We start from the raw sequence: 7,933 nt of genomic DNA, 5'->3' as shown, positions 1-7,933 counted from the left end.
ATTAATGGTAAATTCTCAGAATGGAGAGGGGTAACTAGTGGTGTTCCCCAAGGGTCAGTCCTAGGACCAATCCTATTCAATTTATTCATAAATGATCTGGAGAAAGGGGTAAACAGTGAGGTGGCAAAGTTTACAGATGATACTAAACTACTCAAGATAGTTAAGACCAAAGCAGATTGTGAAGAACTTCAAAAAGCTCTCACAAAACTAAGTGATTGGGCAACAAAATGGCAAATGAAATTTAATGTGGATAAATGTAAAGTAATGCCCATTGGGAAAAATAACCCCAAATATACATACAATATGATGGGGGCTAATTTAGCTACAACGAGTCAGGAAAAAGATCTTGGGGTCATTGTGGATAGTTCTCTGAAGATGTCCACGCAGTGTGCAGAGGCGATCAAAAAAGCAAACAGGATGTTAGGAATCGTTAAAAAGGGGATAGAGAACAAGACGGAGAATATAGTATTGCCCTTATATAAATCCATGGTATGCCCACATCTCAAATACTGTGTACAGATGTGGTCTCCTCACCTCAAAAAAGATATTCTAGCACTAGAAAAGGTTCAAAAAAGGGCAACTAATATGATTAGGGGTTTGGAGAGGGTCCCATACGAGGAAAGATTAAAGAGGCTAGGACTCTTCAGCTTGGAAAAGAGGAGACTAAGGGGGGATATGACAGAGGTATATAAAGTCATGAGTGACATTGAGAAAGTGGATAAGGAAAAGTTATTTACTTATTCCCATAATACAAGAACTAGAGGTCACCAAATGAAATTAATAGGCAGCAGGTTTAAAACAAATAAAAGGAAGTTCTTCTTCATGCAGCGCACAGTCAACTTGTGGAACTCCTTACCTGAGGAGGTTGTGAAGGCTTGGACTATAACAATGTTTAAAAGGGAACTGGATAAATTCATGGTGGCTAAGTCCATAAATGGCTATTAGCCAGGATGGGTAAGAATGGTGTCCCTAGCCTCTGTTTGTCAGAGGATGGAGATGGATGGCAGGAGGAAGATCACTTGATCATTGCCTGTTAGGTTCACTGCCTCTGGGGCACCTGGCATTGGCCACTGTCGGTAGACAGATACTGGGCTAGATGGACCTTTGGTCTGACCCGGTACGGCCTTTCTTATGTTCTTATGTTTTCCACTGCCCAGGAGACCCAGCCAGGGACTGATGTGCTGGAGATATGTTGGGAAAAGGAACTGTCTGAATTGCCAAGGCAGGAAGCCAACAATCTACAGCAACATCATTAACCACAAACTCACTCTAACCATGCTCCAGCCAGAAGGGAAATGGGCAGGAATTCTTGCTGTTCAGCCATGGCCACACATACAGAGATGCACAGCAGTGAGGGTGCTGGGCAAGTTGGTCTGAGCGAACACTTGGAAATGATCCTTCCGTTAGAACAGAACCAGAGTGTAGAAAGGCCCCTGTGTTAAGTGGTTGAGGCTGAGGCCTTAGGAAGCTGGCCTACGATACCATAGGGATCTTTCTGTGGAGGTTTGATTCTTGCCAGCTAGGGGAAGCTGGTGTGTGGTGTCTTTGTGGCTGCACTTTCAGTGATGCAGGTTTCTCTATCCCATTGTTCCAGGGTCATCCTACTAGATTGCCAGCTGCTTTTCAGCTGCAGTGTGGAGACTGTTTGTGTGTGTGGAGAGACAGTGTGTGTGTGTATGTTGGGGAAGAGTGAGTGTGTTGAGGTAGGTAGGAGCGGATCATTATTATCCCTACATGAAAGAGGGAGACGCTCAGGCTGAGAAAGGAGAATTGACTTGTCTTAGGTCACAAAGCCAGTCAATGGCTGAATTGGGAATAGGACCCCCAGAGCCCTGATTTTCAAATTAACCGTCGGATCTTGAATTTCATACATTGAATGACCTCAATAAAGTGCTCTTAGATGAGCTCCAGTCCAACAAGTGTGCACAGTAATTATTCAGCCAGTATTTGAGGAGAACTGCAATGTTAGAGAGAATCATGAACTGCTCAGAGACCACTAATGCAGAGAAGCAGCAAAATTTGTCAAACATATAACTGGTTATGACTTATTTACTTAGTCTTAAAAGAGACCAACAAGGACCTGAGTCTCCTCCCTGTCAATAACCCCCTGCTCAGCCAATCAGGATAGAGACTGAGGAGGGGAGGCTGAGGGGTCTCACCAGAGAGCTAAAAGGATGGCCCAGGTCACTGGCGGGGATCACTGCCCCAGCACTACTGCAGCTCCACAGTTTGGGGTGGACCTCCCACAGTGAGAGCTGCCGAGCACTCCCCCGCAACACACACACACACACACACACACACACACACCTCCTGGTGTTGGGAGGGGAACAGGAGAAAGGACAAAAGAAGCAAGAGAGGAAGAGAAAGGAGGGGGGGGATGGAGGAAAAGATGAAACAAAAAGGACAAACCCTAATGTCCCCAGTGATTCTAAGGGACAAAATCCCAGGTGTGGAATAAAATTCTGCCTCCTTAAGATCATGTTTTCCATTAATTCAACTGTCACCAGAATGATCAGACCGAACAGTTTCAAACCTCGAGGAGGCTCTAACCCTCTAAACAGGGTCGGCTGTTATCAAGTAAAATCACTAAAAGGAAGGAGAAAACTCAAAAGAGGTTCCTCCTGGTGCTCACGTCCGTGAACCCGAATACTCTCAGTCCTCAAAGAGAGACCTGGAGAAGGAGACTTGCTGAAGCAAAGCCGCAGGGGTCTCTGAGGTTTCCCTGGCCCCTCGCCCCTGTCCTGCCTGGCTGATGTCAGCATCTCTCTGTGAGGTCACCACCTCCCCACCACCTTTGACCAATAGTCTGAGGTCCTGCAAAAGGCCTTTGTGATGTCACTGCCACACCCCTCCCTTGCTGTGCTAATGTCCTGCCTCTGGCCAGGCACTTTGGAGGTTTGAGCTACTCCCTGTGGATCACCCCACTCAAGGAGCGCTCATTCTAGGAAGCAAGCCAGCTAGACAGTAAAACATCAGACGCTGCTCCCAATGCCACACTTAGTTTTTCAGAAATTAGTTGACTTTATGGCCAGGAGAGACCATTAGAGCATCTAATCTGACCCCTGCATATCACAGGCCTCCTGTATGACACAAGAGCTACTTTTGGGGTAAACACATTCCAGAAAGGCATCTAGTCTTCATGAAATGACGTCACGAGATGGAGAATGCACCAATTTCCTTGGTAGCTTGTTCCTGTGGTGAATCATCCTCACTGTTGAATATTTGTGCCTTAATTGTAATATGAATTTGTCTCTTTTCACCTTCCAGCCATTGGGTTTTTTAATGCCTTTCTCTGCTACATTAAAGAGCCCTTTAATAGCCAATCTTTTCTCTCCATTAAGGCACTTCAACGTTTCAATGAAGTCACCTTTCAATCTTCTTTTGAGAAGCTAAACAGGTTGAGCTCTTTCAATAGCTCACTAGAAGGCATTTTTCTCCAGCCCTCAGAACATTTGGTGGCTCTTTGCTGCCTCAACTCCAATTTCACACCATCTTTTTCAAATGAGGACACCAAAACTGGAGGCAGTATTCCAGTATCTCATTGATACCATGTCACCTCCTGTGACGTTATTGACATAATCTGTAACTGTATAGATCACCGTTGCCACCACTGTTCTATATTTGCAGCCAATATTGTATAAAGGTGGTCACATAAAGGGTCTATGGAGAGGTTATGATTGGCTGATTATAATTATGCTATCTCTAGATATGTATCATTTTTGTAGTTGACATTATGAATATTGGCTCTATGCTGCCTGTATTTCAAACTTGTGCTATGCTTCTGGGGAACACCCCAGCCAAACAAATTGGTGTCAGCTCTGCCTAGCCTGCTTGATGGCCCATTAAGGACCATCAGCTATACAACTGACCCATTGAGAGAAGGGAAATATGCCTTGTGGCTCAGCAAGGTGTGCAGGGACCTGCCTATGGACAGAACTCTAAGATTTTTCTATGTCGCGTGCTGGATAGAGTGTCCTTGGGACAAAGAAAGCAAAGACCACATGGCAAGAGACTATAAAAGACTGATGCCTCATCTCCATCTGGTCTTCAGTCCCGCTTCATACCTCTGGAGAGACTTGGCTACAAACTGAAGCTCTGTACAAAGGACTGAATGGCCCATCCCAGTTGTGGATGTACTCCAGAGACTTGATTTGAACCTGCAGTTTATTCCATCACTGCTACAAGCCTGAACCAAGCACTTTGCCAAAGTACAAGTTTTGCCCAGGGCACCATTTCCCCTAACGCTGGTCCTTGGTAACATTTCTTGATGGGGGAGGGAGGGGAGGGGAGAGAGACGAGGCGTTTTCTCTCTGTTTCTTTCCTCTCCATTTTCTGCTCCTTCCTTCAATTCCAGAAACCTCCCTTGTGTTTCAGACTGTGCAGTGACACCCTCCCCACCCCAGGACTATGGAAAGCAGAAAGATCCTAGGAGCTAAGGATGAATCCAGGGGTGAGTAGCTGGCAGGAAGGAGTCCTAGCAACTCTTCTGGGAGTGCAGGGGAGGAATGACTCCCCCTTCTCTACATTCTCCCCATGGGGCTCTGCGCAGCAGGGAGGGTTGTGTGATAAATTCCATCCAACATTCCCCATTGATCCAAGCCGAGAGACATCTCAGCTCTGCACGATCCCCTTGGCAGCACCAAACAAGGGATGTTTTCCACTGCCCAGGAGACTGAGCCAGGGACTGATGTGCTGGAGATCTGTTGGGAAAGGGGACTGTCTGAATTGCCAAAGCAGGAAGCCAACAATCTACAGCAACATCATTAACCACAAACACACTCTAACCATGCTCCAGCCAGAAGGGAAATGGGCAGGAATTCTTGCTGTTCAGCCATGGCCACACATACAGAGATGCACAGCAGTGAGGGTGCTGGGCAAGCTGGTCTGAGCGAACACTTGGAAATGATCCTTCCGTTAGAACAGAACCAGAGTGTAGAAAGGCCCCTGTGTTAAGTGGTTGAGGCTGAGGCCTTAGGAAGCTGGCCTACGATACCATAGGGATCTTTCTGTGGAGGTTTGATTCTTGCCAGCTAGGGGAAGCTGGTGTGTGGTGTCTTTGTGGCTGCACTTTCAGTGATGCAGGTTTCTCTATCCCATTGTTCCGGGGTCATCCTACTAGATTGCCAGCTGCTTTTCAGCTGCAGTGTGGAGACTGTTTGTGTGTGGGGAGAGACAGTGTGTGTGTGTTGGGGAAGAGTGAGTGTGTTGAGGTAGGTAGGAGCGGATCATTATTATCCCTACTTGAAAGAGGGAGACGCTCAGGCTGAGAATGGAGAATTGACTTGTCTTAGGTCACAAAGCCAGTCAATGGCTGAATTGGGAATAGGACCCCCAGAGACCTGATTTTTAAATTAACCATCGGATCTTGAAATTCATACATTGAATGATCTCAGTAAAGTGCTCTTAGATGAGCTCCAGTCCAACAAGTGTGCACAGTAATTATTCAGCCAGTATTTTAGGAGAACTGCAATGTTAGAGAGAATCATGAACTGCTCAGAGACAATTAATGCAGAGAAGCAGCACAATCCATGAAACATATAACTGGTTATGACTTATTTACTTGGTCTTAAAAGAGAACAAAAAGGCCTTGAGTCTCCTCCCTGTCATTAACGCCCTGCTCAGACAATCAGGGTAGAGACTGAGGAGGGGAGGCTGAGGGATCTCACCAGAGAGCTCAAAGGATGGCCCAGGTCACTGGTGGGGATCACTGCCCCAGCACTACTGCAGCTCCACAGTTTTGGGCGAGCGATTTCACCAGGACATTGCAACATCGTTCACAATCCACATGAGTGGAGACTGTTCATTGATTCATCGAAGACCAAGTCTTAAAGATGTTTTACTGCATAATGGCAATGGTTTGCCATGAATTCCACTTGGTGATGCAGTCCATAGGAAGGAAACCTAGGACAACATGAAACAACAACATGAAACCTCTCTGAGGCTCTTATCTGCTCCACAGGGACGTCTGTCTTCTCATTCAATTAGCAGTGGGAAAGGGGATGCAATGTCTGCCCCCAGCCAGACCACCAACCCCATCAGACACCCTCCCCCGCTGGTGCACCAGGGTCTCCCCCAGACCGACAACAGCTATGAATTAAAACCCCACAGTGTTTGTTGGGGCTACTGGAGATGCTGAAATCTCACTCTTGTCTCTCTCCTCCTGCCTCCACCTCCAAGCCAGGCACTGGGCAGTTCAGTGGGGAAGGGATGAACTGATGACAGTGGAGGAAAAAAATCAAAAACCAAAAGTGAAGCCAAAAGTGCAAGCCGGGCAGGCAAGGCAAATCACAGGCTTCTGCCATAGACTAGTCCTCCCCGCTCTTCCAATAACCCACCCAAACCGCGACACCACAGACCCCACATTCCTGGTGTAGCTCCACCTTCCAGTGGGGAAGTGGGGAACCAATTACTAACACACACAGCATATTCCTGAGGCGCAGTGCTGGGAGCTGGGGGGATCTGGCGGGCACCTCACTGTGGGATTCACGAGTGGCTCCGGGAGCATCCATGCAATCAAGCCGCTCCACATGCCGTTGTGCCGAGGGATAACAGCGCCTGGAGGGGTTGCTGCTGGTCACTAGCAGGGCATTGTGGGAGACAGCCCAGGCTGGAGAGGGTTCGGGGGCACAGCGGATCCCATCACAGCGTGTCCCCCCAGCACCCACAGGGAATATCATGCCCCTAGGAGGAGCGTTTGGGCTTTGCTGTGATGTGTCACTTTCCAGCCTGTGCTCTGTCTCTTCTCCTGTGCACACCCATGTCAATCAGGCATTGCTCAGCTGGGCTCTGCAGAGACCGGACTGGCTACACCCCGTGACGGGACTGAGGGGGGGCAGTGCTGAGCGTCACAGGACCTGGTTTCAGCAGCGAGAAAACCCAGGAACAACCCAGTGATCCACAAAGCGGAGTTAGGGGCCTAAACTCCCTGTACGATGCACGGGCGACACAGGCACCTTACAACACAACTCACAACCACCAGCTCCCCAGGCAGGGAGCCAGCCAAGCCCGCCCAGGGAGACACTGACAACGGGGAGGTGTCCTAGCCCTGCCCCTCTCTCACAGATAGGTCCTGTGCTCCCAGCACCCACCTGCCATGTGGGAGAGCCAGGTTCAATTCCCTCTGTCCAGCTGCAGAGAGTAGCTCAGGGACGTGAGTACCAAGCTCAGGGCAGACTGTTACACACCAGGGCACCCCCCATGGGGACTGGGAGCTTCCACCCCCCAAGAGCGAACTCCCCAGGCACACGAACAGCCTGAGCAGGGAGTCACAGACAGTCCCCTTGGGCACTCGGGGCTATCCTGCCACCTAGGCAAGTCTGCCTTTGGGCTAGATCTGTGCCTCAGGGAGGCCTGAGGCCACAGGCATGAGCTGGGGCTGCCAGCATCACCCCCGCTCCCCTGCCCCCCGCCACTGTCCACAAGGGAGAAAGGATTTGAACCAGAGTCCCCCATGTTTCAGGTCACTGCACAAAGCAGTGTGCCGTGGTGGGGCTCTGTCCAGCTCTCCCTTTGAAGGGGGTTCATTGGGGCTAACTAATGAGAGCGAGTGGGGCAGGGGGATCAGCTCCCCGGTGTGTCCTAATTCCTGCCTCTCAGCTGGGTGCCTGAACTACTGGACACTGTCATCCAAATACCATTGCTAGAAATAAACAATGAAAAGGTGCAGAACTCCAGAGAGCTCAGGACAGGGAGACTAATTCAGGCAATCAGAGCAGCAGATAAGACAAATCTTGAGCTACTCTGAGGCTCCAAGCAGACATGTTACCGAGAAGGAAACTGGCCAGGAATTCTTTGAAACGGCGTAAACACGTCTAAAAGTATCAGTTTGCTTTATGATGAGGGGATGGGGGGAGGGAGGTTTAAACTATTTCCCTGAATCACATCTCCCTTGGCAGCTCAGTCACCATTTCAGCTAGAGCAGAGCGGTGGAGCC

This window comes from Mauremys mutica, chromosome 25 (assembly GCF_020497125.1).
Source record: "Mauremys mutica isolate MM-2020 ecotype Southern chromosome 25, ASM2049712v1, whole genome shotgun sequence".
Classification (NCBI taxonomy): Eukaryota; Metazoa; Chordata; order Testudines; family Geoemydidae; genus Mauremys; species Mauremys mutica.
Note: the sequence above shows the minus strand (reverse complement) of the source record.